Here is an 11,444-nt window from a genome sequence, read left to right as displayed (position 1 = left end):
TATTGGCAATGTTGGCTGAGCCGGCGTGTTTCCAACACCTGTTGGTGGGTGGATGATACCAGTCATCGCGTTCACAACGTCCTAGCTAAGCAGGCAGGCAGCTAATAATATAGAAGGTCTGTGATCTTCATTAATGCGGGGAATGCCCACACTGAGAAGGTCACGGATGTACTCAAGTAATGAAGTATAGAGACAGGAATGATGGATTGGAGAAAGTAGAGAATGGATTCCAAGAGACCAGTTGAGCTGTTTATGAAAGTCCAGGCAAGAAGTGATGAGTTTGAAATAAAAACTTTATTGAATGGAATGGAACGTATCTAACTTTGTTCCTAAACCCTAAGAACCAGCCCGGCTTTATTAAGAACAAGTCAAGCCAGATTAACCTCATTTCTTTTTTTTGACAGAGTTACTAGACTAGTAAATCTAGTGACTAGCTCAGACATAGTATATCAGGATTTTTAGCAAAGGTTTAGACATAGTCTCTTACGCTATCCCTGTGAGTATGATGGAGAGATGGAGACTAAATGGGGAGAAAAGTGATGCAATTCAGAAGTGATTTAATAATAAGACCCAAGTGTTCTGTTAATAGATTGATAGTTACTCGGAAGGAGGTCTTTAGCAGAGTGCCCCTGGGATCTGTTCTTATGCTATTTGACATTTTTATTAAAGACCTGAATGAAGATAAAAATGGCATGGTTAACAGATCTGAAGATTCTACAAAGCAGAGAGAAAGGGAGGTGATGACAAGCATGATCCCCAAAGATATTAACAGTTTATGTCGAGACACTTGAATCAAAGAAGAGGTAATGCAATAGTAATAAATATTAAATACTACCTTTGGGTTGAAAACAAAATGAAGAAATACAAGTTGGGGAAGATAATTATTCATATGAAAAAGATTAACAAGTAAAAAGATTACTAAAACTAGTAAACTACAAGCTCAACAGTGTGACATGATAATTGACATTGTAAAAAATTTGTTATCATCTTTTGTTCTTTCCTTTATACTTTCCATTATATCCCTCCCTAATCTCTCTCAAAAAGGAAGGGGAAAATATACAAAACTACAACAGCATATCCAAAAAATCAATATTTCACACTCATGATTCTCTCCACTTAATTCCTCCCTCCCCTCACTACCTTTGCAAAGAAGCAAAGAGAGCTGTCATTTTATATCTCTTCTTTCGGACATTGGGACATAAAATGATATTGATCATTTCGAACTCAAAAGCATTCAGTTTGGATTGTTTTGTTGTTATTGTTTATAATGACATCATTGTGACTGTGAACATTGTTTATCACATTTTATTGAATGCGTGTTGCATTTATCTTGTTCATGTTTTTCCTTGCTTCTTTGTGTTTATCATATTCACCCTAATAACACAACATTTTTTCATTATATTTTTGTACAATAATTTAGTCATTGCCCAGTCAGTGAATACCTTGTTTCTAATTCTTTACTACTGCAAAAAATGCAGCTGCAAATATATATATATATACATATATGTGTATATATATATATAATTATGTCACTGGCTTCCTTAGAGCATATATCTAGTATTGAAATCTCTGGGTTAAAATGTAGAAACATTTTCATGAGTTTATTTCCATAATTCTAGATTTCTTTTCAGAATAATTATAGCATCTCATAGCTCTACTGCAAATATGTTAATATACTCATCCTTCTAAAACCCTTCCAACATTACTCCCAAAATTTCTCATGTTGTTTTGTCATTATTACTATCCTTCATGTAATTATCATTTTTTTGTGATTTGCTCTTTGACTCACTCATAATTTTGCATTTCTTCATTAAATCTTCATTTACACCTATGGATTTTCCATTTTGCTTCCCAAACCAATCAGTATTTTAACTATGTTGTGGATTGTAAAAAGACATTACTTAATATTTGTTCTTTATACCATATTTAGTATTTTTGTTCGTTTTTTAGTATTTTAGTATATAGTACTATATTTCGTATTTCTGTTTTTTCCTACAGAATCCATTTTAGTGATCCCAATAAGAAAGTATTGTAAATATTTTAGTCACATGTTTGTGCCCAGTTAAAAATCTACCTATAGAGATTATTTTTATTTTTAAAATGAATAAAATTTAAATTTCTTTCTACCCCCCCTGCCCCCCACACACGTGTGCACGCGTCACACATTACCCAAAACTTTAAAAAAATATTTAGTCTCACTAAGTCTAAGAGTTTGGAATTTTTTAAGGTTTAGTATATATTTTTATTTGCTTCTCTATGTTGCTGTTATTTCTCCCAGTGAAATGTAAATCCTTGGTAACAAGGGCTGTTTTCTTTTCATATTTTTTGGATAGGCTTTTTAAAAAATGCTCTTTTAAATCAGTTACTTTAGTCAATACTAAATAGCAATCTATTTTGAAAATTTTGCCATTGTAAATAAACAATGCACTACAGCTTGTATAGGAGTTGAAATATACATCTAGGGATTGAAAAAAAATTAAATTAACCCTGGGTTAGATCCAATCTCACAAGAAAAATCAGAACTTGGATGCAATAAACATGAAAGAAAGAAGGGAAGGAAGCAAGGAAGGAAAAAAGGAAGGAAGGAGGAAGGAAGGAGGGAAGGAAGGAGTGAAGAAAGGAAAGAAAGAAAAAAGTAACTCCTCCTTTCAGAGTTCATTATTGATATGTACATTGTAACACTGACAAATTTTATACACATTTTAATATTTCTTCTTTCCATTAAAGCTATAAGCACTACATTTAAATCTGAGAAAATATTTTAATTATTTGAGATTTGCTATTTTTCCCCAATAACAGGGAGATGAAAAGATCCAGAAAAATTTGTCTGGGAAAATTTGAGGAAGAGAACTTTTGCCCGAGGGAGAGTTGGGTAAGACACTAAAGAAGGCTTATTAGAGAGTCACCAGGTACGTTTTCATCAAGATGATAACGAATAATATTTGCATAGCAGTTTGCTACCAGTAACTGACAAGGAAATGTATAACTGTCAAAGAGTCACAGAACAAAAATAAGTCAGTCATTCAATCAATCAAGAAGCATCTATTATGGACCTACCAGGTACCAGACTTGTGCTAAATGATGGGGATACAAAGGAAGGCCCAAACCAGTTTCTGCCCGGGAGGGGTTCTGCTGGACACAACTATATACAAACAAGTTAGATACTGTGTGAGAGGGGAAATAACCACTGGAAGAAGGCACTAGAATTAAGGGTGGGAAAGGCTTCCTGGAGAAGGACGGATTTTAGCTGGGACTTGAAGAAAACCAGGAGGCAGAGATGAGGAGGGAGAGCATGTTAGCCAGAGAAAACTCTTGGAGGTGACACAAGAAGTGTCTTATTTGTACAACAGCAAGGAGGCCAGAGCCACTGGGTGGAAGAATTGCTCTGGGGGACGAGTATATTGGTTTGATCAGCCACATTAGGACACACTGTAACTGAAGTCTCGTTGTTCCTCTTCGAGATGGAAGACCAATAGCCAACCAAGCAATATGAACGGCTCTATTCTGGCCCTTCTTGTCTTCTTTTTCCGTCCTTTCTTAGGCCATCACTCTTGCTCAGTGGACTTCCCATCTCCATCTCAACTAGTTGGTTAAACCAGGTCAGCTCTCTCTGCAATCCTTTATTCTTGTTCCTCTGTCCTCTCACTAATTGTACTTCCCCAAACTGAGATCATTCCCACCATCTGCGGAGGAAATTGTGCTGACTAGCTCACCACAGATTATGCTGGAGAAGCTCAACTGGATCTTTCCTCCATGAAAGTAAACCTGGTTCTTTTTTTTTTTCCCCTTCCCATTCACCAAAGCAGGGATTTCAAACTTTTCCTTCTCTCCTCAAGTCTCCTTTGCTACTCCCTTTTCCCACTGGCTCTGCTGTAGATCTTACCTCATCCTTCCTGGAAAAAAATCGAGGCCATTAACCAGGAGCTCCCTCTTCTCCCCATCTCTCAGGTCTCACTCACATCCTCTCCCACTCTTTCACTTTAGTCTCCAAGGATGGGGTGACCCTTCTCATCCCCTCTCCCTGGGGCTATTACAACAATCCTTTAATTAGCCTCCCCGCCTCAAGTATCTCCACTTCATTCCTATCCTCCAGGCAGCAGCCAAAAAGATTTTCCTGAAGTACAGAGCTCGCTATTTTCTACTTAAACTCCTTACTATTTTGAGATCAAACAAAGTCTTTCATTTTGCATTCAGTCTTTCACAATGTGGTCCCAAGCTACCTCTTCTCCAGCTTTTATTACATTATTCCCCTTAGCATATACTTTGTTTTAAACAAATTGGTATTCTAGCTGTTCTTCTTGCATGACACTCCATTTCCTGTCTTTCTGACTTTGAATTGGTTGCCTCCGATGCCTGGAATTCACTTCCTCCTAACAGCTGCTTCTTAGAATGTCTGATTTCTTTCAAAGCTAACCTTCAAGGGAACCCACTTTATCTACCTGAAGTCCTTCCTGATTTCCTTCAATTTCCTTTAATATTTTGAATATCACCAGGAGTGTTAAGATCTTAAATAAAATCACAAATATCAAGAGCTTTGCAAACCTTAAAGTGTTATATAAATGTCAGTTATTATGATTATCATCATCATCTTTATTAGCTTCCAGACTTCCTTGAGCCTGATACTGCACTCCTTCTGGGTTTAAGAAATGTTTATAGAGCAGTATCAAGGTGGAGGTACTGGTGAATGTATTACTGTGAGTTCCCTCTTCTCCCTTCTTCATCTCCTATCGCTTGGATGCCTTCTGTAACTGTTTCCTCTTCTACTCCAGTCTCACAGGATCAGGTGACTTTTCCTGCTTCCCAAGGCTAACCCCTTCTACCTCTGCACGTATTTCCATTCCAACCCATCTCCTCCAATAGACTGCCCCATCTGTCATCCCAGTTACTTCAATCTTTCCCTGTCTACTGGCTTATTCCTCACTGCCTACAAACATGCCCCTGTCTCTCCTTCCTGAAAAAAATAAATCCAAAAATCCAACCTCTTACTTGATCCTTCTACCATCATCCTACTTCTTTTCTACTTATTATAGTTAAAACTACTTGGAAAGTCATCTTCAATAGCTGTTTCGATTTTCTCTTCTTAAACCTTTACAATCCGGCCTTATCCTCCCTTATAAGTCCATCAAAACTGTTCTCCAAAATGATGGGTGATCTCTTAGTTGCCAAATCCTTTCCCAATCTTCATTCTCCTTCATATTTATAGTCTTGTACATTGCTAATCACTTTCTTGATACTCTCTTCTCTCTTAGGTTTTGGGGACGCCTCTCTCTCCTGATTTTCCTGTCTGACTGCTCCTTCTTAGTCTCCTTTGCTGGATCCCTCAGCAGATCATGCCCCATAACCACAGGTGTTCCTTGGGGTTTCAGTTCTCAGCCCCATTTTCTTCCGCCTCTATACCGTTTCACTTGGTGATTTCATCAGCTCTAGTGGATTTAATTACTATCTCTAGGATGCTGATTCTCAACATCTACCTTTCCTGTCCCAAGCTCTCTGCTGATCTCAAATATGGCATCTCCATCTACTTTTCTGACATCTTGAACTGGATGTCCAATAGGCATCTTAAACGTAACATGTCTAAAACAGAACTCATCCTTTTCTCCTAAACCCTCCTTCCCTTCCTCTACCTTCCTTATTACTGTAGAGAACACCCCCATCCTCCCACTCCCTCAGGCTCACACCCTAGACATCCTGGAGTCCTCACTACATCTCTCCTGTCCTCTGTATCCAAAGCTGTGGTCAAGACCAGTTAATTTCCCCTTTGCAACATCTTCTGAACAGAAGTCTGCCATGGCTACCTTTCTGGGCGAGTCCCCATCACTTCAGACCTACTACTGCAATAGACTGCCAGTAGATGTATCTGCCTCAGGACTCTCCCCTTTCTAATCCATTCTCCATTAAGCCACTAAAGAGATTTTCCTAAAATGCAGGTCTGAACATGTCACTCCTACTCAATAGACTCCAGTGGCTCCCTATTGCCTCCAGGATCAAATACAAGCCCTCTTTTTGGCAGTCAAAGCCTTTTATAACCTACCCCTCCTTTACCTTTCCAGTTTTCTTATATCACAGTCCCTACCAGGTTCTCTTTGATCCAGGGATACTGGCCTTCGGGCTGTTCCCTCAAACAACACCCTCCCATCTCTTGGCTCTGGGCATTTTCTTTGGCTGTTCTCTTGACCTGCAATGCTCTCTCTCCACAACTCTGCCCGCTGACTTTCCCTCAAGCCCCAACTCAAATTCCACCTTCTCCAGGAAACCTTTTTCTACTTCTTGTATTCATTATTTCCTAGAGAAGGTAGAGGAAGAAATATATAACCAAATATATACACATAAACTACAGGCAGGATAAACAACTCTAGTGTCTTCCCTGTATTCATTATTTCCTCTTTCTCCTGCCTATAGTTTATGTGTAAATATTTATTTATATATTTCTTGTCCCACTAGTTGGTAAATTCCTTCTGGAAGGAACTGTCTTTTGCCTCTTTCTGTCTCCTGCGTGTTTAACTTAGTAAGTGCTTAGTAAGCACTTAATAGATGTTTATTGATTGATTACAGCGTTTATATACGTATTTATTTTACGTTTAATTTGCATTATTAACACGTGCCCAGACAATCAACACAATAGCAAGTCAAGTTCTGATTTATAGTCAGGATTTTTGAAGTATAAACGTAGCTGGTTCCAGCCCTGTCCTCAATGCACTCATATATATATGATATATACTATATATATTTCCTCCCTTCCACCCCAGAGCTCCAGGGCCAGGGGCTCTTTCATTTCTGTCGTAGTATCCCCAATGCCTAGCACATAGTGCTTCATAATTTTTATTTGTTGATGGACTTTCCTTGCTTTTTTTGGGTAAACATTGGTTCATGAATTTAAAGTAAGATGCTTAGCATTCTTTTCAATTTTAAGTGTGTGTCTGGGAGGGGGGGTGGTCAATTAGACTCCTTACAATCACATTCAAAATTTATAATCGGCAAAGCCACAGGTCAAATGATTCAAATTGTAGAATAAATTCATCAATAAGCCATTATTATGCACCTATGGTAAACCAGGGATACAAATACAAAGGGGGGGGGGGAATTCTTATAGCAAGCAGCTTTCCATTCTATTATGGGATTCAAATTACAGATGAGAAAAATAGGAGGGACTAAATATCCATGGTTGGTCAGAAAAGAAGACAGACTAGAGAAGGAAGGGTAGTGGGAGTGAAGCATATAGGATTTCTCAATCCTTACTCCAGAATGGCATCGGCCAAGTCACTTTACCTTTGATCCAGAGCCCCTGGCCTCCTTGCGGTTGGGCAAACTGGATGCTCCCGGCATCTTTCACAACTGTAGGACGGGCCTGGAACGCTCTCTATCCCTCTCTGCCTCCAAGTCTCACCTAAACCTCCCAGTCCCTCTTAATTCCAGAGTATTCCTGTTGAACATTTCGAGTTGATCCTATGTGGACTTTATTTGTATGTATTTCTTTGTGGGATTGGGAGCTCTTAATGCGTCTGCTTTTTACCTTTTTTTTTTCTCAGACAGATTGCTTTTTGTAAAACAAGGGGATTGGGCTCGAGGATTTCCAAGATCTCCTCGGTCTAAAGCTGTGATCTTTTAATGATCTGTGTCTCCAAAGTCTCAGCTCTATTAGTCAGGCTCCGGCCCACCCCCGGCAGATTATTGAAATTGTCTTTTGCTAAAGGATAATTTCTTCCCTCCCATGTTAAAAAAAAAAAAAAAAAAAAAGGCGGGGGGGCGGAGGAGAGGGGAGAGGAAGCCATTCTACTTCCTTCAGTGGCCTGACCCCGTCAGCCGAAATCGGGACTCCTTTTTCGGTTTGGGAGGGTCCCACCCGGCTTCCTCTTCCAACTAGGCAGGTCTCAAGCACCGAGCGAGGTTCCCGTTGGCTAATCCTATAGACAATAAACAGACTTAATGGTCGTTTAAGCACATCAGACTCCTTACCCTTTGAATAAACAGCTAAGGTAAAAGGGCCGGCCGGATTTGGAGGCTGCTTTCATTGTCTCTTTGGGGCGATGGGGGTTGGGAGCAAAAGTCTGACCAACTCAGGAAAAAAAAAAAGAGAGAAAGGTTAAAGGGGTTGGCTCTCGTTTTTCACGGGGCGTTTTTGGTTCCCTTTCTCGAAACCAGATGTAACATGAGGTCAGCGCCCGTGAAAACGGAGCGCCACTTCTGGAAGCCCCGCAGATGCCCGGCTGACGATGGATCCGCAAAGGTCACGGGCTCGTCCCAGTGACTCACCTCCCCGCCGGGCTTCGAGAAATCCGCGCCTCAGGTGAGACAGGTTTCGGTTTTCCTGTCCCTCCTCGGCCACGCGCTACAATACCAATGCCTTCTTTTCCAAGGGGCACCCTGGGGGTGTTGGGGTGGCTGTTAGGTTTGACCTCTGTTCCAGAACTGGTTCCCTATTCCTCGAATAGGCTTCTGGTTTTGTTTCTCAGAACTGAGGGAGAGACAGAGATACAGAGACACACAAGAGGACAGAGACACAGAAAGAAACAGAGCGAGACAGACATACACAAAAGTCACAGAGACAAAGATAGACAAACAGAAACAGACATACACAAAAACCCTGAGACGAGGCGAGACAGACATACACAAAGACAGAGAGACACATTCAGAGGCAGAGACACAGAAAGAGACAGATCAAGACAGACAAAAACAGACATACACAAAACTCAGAGACAAAGAGACAGAGACACATTCAGAGACAGATCGAGACAGACAGAAACCGACAGAGATATACAAAAGCCACAGAGACAAAGACAGAGATAGACATACACAAAAACAGAGACAAAGACAGAGAAGGAGACAGACACATTCAGAGACAGAGAGAGACAAATTCAGAGACAGAAACAGACACAGAAAGAGAGAGCGAGGTAGAAACAGAGACAAAGCAAGTTAGAAACAGACACAGCTATACACAAAGTCACGGACACACACAGAAACCTAAGAGACACAGTTCGGTTGGACAAAATGTGAGCAGATGAGACGGGCGCTTCTCTAATTGGGCATTAAGAGTTCTTTTTATTAAAACCCGTTTTTCTGTAAAGAGGCATCCCTTCTCCGCGTGGGCTAGCTGCTGGGTTCCTGGGGGGTGCCGGGTGGGGAGAAGTTGTTCCGCGGGAGCGCGCCGCGCCGAGCCCCTGAGCTCTCCGCTCGGGAGCCAGCCTTTCCATCCCGACCAGTTTTCTTTCTTAAAGGACAACCTTCAGCGAAGGTATCCGCGCTCCCCGAGAGCCGGAATGCTGCCCTGGCGCTGGGCCAGCAGCGGCTCAGTGAACAGGATAAAATTTCAGTTCAGATTTACGGGAAGTTGCTGGTGTTGGGGAGTAAAAATCTGGTTTGGTGAGTTTAAGGGAAGGGAGGATACAAGAGACAACCTTGCTACTGTGAAGCGAGAGAAGCAGAAAGGAGGGGGTGGCGGAGGGGAGGGGGGGCGCAGGATTGGGGCCCGGGCAGAGAAGCCGGAGATGGGACGCTGAGCATTTCCCCCTTCCCATTCGCGGGTTCTAGCCGGGGGCTCGTGGGGGGCGTCCCCAGCTTTCCCGGGCTGCCGGAGTCGGACTCGCCAGGTTCCGTGTCCGGGCGGGAGTGGGCTTGGGAGAGCGGCCCTTTCCGCCCGCGCTCCCCCCTCGACGCTGGAAGGTGCGGCCGCGGGCCGGGCGAAGCCGGGGGCCGAGCGCAGCGCCCCGCTTGTGCCTCGCTCCCCGCAGCTTTTTGGCATTCCGAGGGACTCACCAAACTTCCGCACTCGCCGGCCGGGGAGCTAATCCTGAAAGAGATCTTGTTGCTTTAAGCAGCCACTGGAGGAGTAGCCCGACACTCCTTATTTTGATTTTACATTAGAAAAAAGAGAGGGAGGAGGAGGAGGAGGAGGAGGAGAGGAGAAGGAGGAGGAGGAGGATGCCGCTGGAGGTTACTTCCCAGTCGCGTATTTTGCTCTGTTCTGTGAATGCTGTGAACTTCTGAAGCGATTGCCCTTCGAATCCTTATTACAGGTAAGTGGCTGGTTTGGTGCTTGCGGGTTTGGGGGGGAGAGGGAGAGAGGGGGGGGGGCTTATTTTGCTTTCTTTCAAATTATTTGTTTTTCTTGTGATTTTTTTTCCCCCTCTAACACCCGCCCCTCCTCAGCTCTTTTGGTCCTTTTGGTTCCTTGCCCCCCCCCCCCCCCAACCTCCCCCTTTTCTCTGATGATCTGTGCTTAGGAGGAAGTAAACTGCCAGGAAAGCTTTTAAAAGCGTCAGCTTCTAGAAAACCCAAGCCCTAAACATTCTCCTAAGAAAGCACTTTTCCTCCGATGAGAGATAGTTTCCCAGGAAAGAGATCCAGCTTTTTCGGGCGTAAAAAAAAAGACTTGATTGAATCTGTCAAGAGGCACAGGTGAATAAAATTAGATAATTAGCCGAGAGCGGGGCGACGTGCGGAACTAGGGTTGTGTTCGAACATCGGCCGGCCTCAAATCACTCCATTCTCGGGAGCCACCTCCGAGGGCACCTTAGTTTTCAAGTAGGTGGATTATTTTGTTGGAAGCCAAAACTCGGATCTCCACACCAAAGTCTGAGGTCCCAGACCAAAAGTTCAGGGGTTTTAAATGAACCGATAGTTGTCAGGTCAATGAAAAGCAATCGGAGTGAAGCTTTTTTTTTTTTTTTTTTTTTTTGAGAACTGATTTTCTGGCTTTTCTTCTGGACATTTTGGGATATGACCTTGCTCCTAGGACATAGCTACTTAGGGGGAAGGTATCGTCCTCCACAAGTACATTACCAATTCGAAATCAAAATCCGGCCACTTTGCCTCGCATTTTTTATGAATCACTGTTTTCTTGAAGAATAACACAGAGCGACAATGTATTCTTTTAAAGCCAAACTCACATGATTTTAAGGAAGGCGGGTGGGGGGGTGGGGTGAAGGGGGAAGCTTTTCACTAGTGGGCAACAAGTATGTTGAAATAGCTACAATCCAGACCACAAATACCAGCGTGCTGGCAATTGTACTGAACACATTTGAGAAGCGCAGGTGCCAGATCAGAAAGGGGAAAGGTCACGGGCTGGTATCAAGCTGAGCCTGGCATAAGGGGAAAAAAAAAACCTTAAAGCAATTCAGCTTAACAAAAGAAAGGAAAACATGATAGTATTATTTTTTTTGGTAGTTTATCTTAAAACAATCCAGTTTTGAATTATTAACAAAGTTCACAATGCAAAAGATAACAGAAAAATGAAGCTGGAGGCTTATAAAGGAAGAAGGAGGAGGAAGGATAGGGGTTTTTTTTTTCCACTTTTTTTTTTCTTATTTACCCTTAACTTTCTTCCGTCTTCGAGATAGTTTGCCTATGTGAGTTAGTAAATATATTAGTAGATGACCGGACACAGCCTCTCCAAACCAGTCTTGTTTTTTTGCTAGGATTTTTAAATGAAGTTTGGAAAAATCGGTTAC

General features: G+C 42.1%; 1 protein-coding gene and 1 long non-coding RNA gene across 5 annotated transcripts in view; one reads left to right on the top strand and one right to left on the bottom strand.

Annotated features, from left to right (window-relative positions):
- Positions 1-3,657: 3,657 nt before the first annotated feature.
- Positions 3,658-9,866, bottom strand: LOC127540946 (uncharacterized). The gene is made up of 2 exons (XR_007948323.1): positions 9,751-9,866; positions 3,658-7,901 (listed from the first exon to the last, which is right to left on the bottom strand). It is a non-coding gene; the product is annotated as an uncharacterized LOC127540946 (long non-coding RNA).
- RBM47 (RNA binding motif protein 47) overlaps positions 7,895-11,444 on the top strand; it is a 139,986-nt gene continuing 136,436 nt past the window's right edge. For 3 of the 4 annotated variants that reach the window (XM_051965954.1, XM_051965953.1, XM_051965947.1), the window contains exon 1: positions 9,905-10,010. The gene's annotated coding sequence lies outside the window, so the exon portion shown is untranslated. Of the gene's footprint in view, positions 8,285-9,904; positions 10,011-11,444 lie in introns of those variants that run through there. The other variant, XM_051965949.1, reaches the window with a different exon arrangement.

Source organism: Antechinus flavipes, chromosome 6, assembly GCF_016432865.1.
Source record: "Antechinus flavipes isolate AdamAnt ecotype Samford, QLD, Australia chromosome 6, AdamAnt_v2, whole genome shotgun sequence".
NCBI lineage: Eukaryota > Metazoa > Chordata > Mammalia > Dasyuromorphia > Dasyuridae > Antechinus > Antechinus flavipes.
This window is presented reverse-complemented; position numbering and strand designations above follow the sequence as displayed.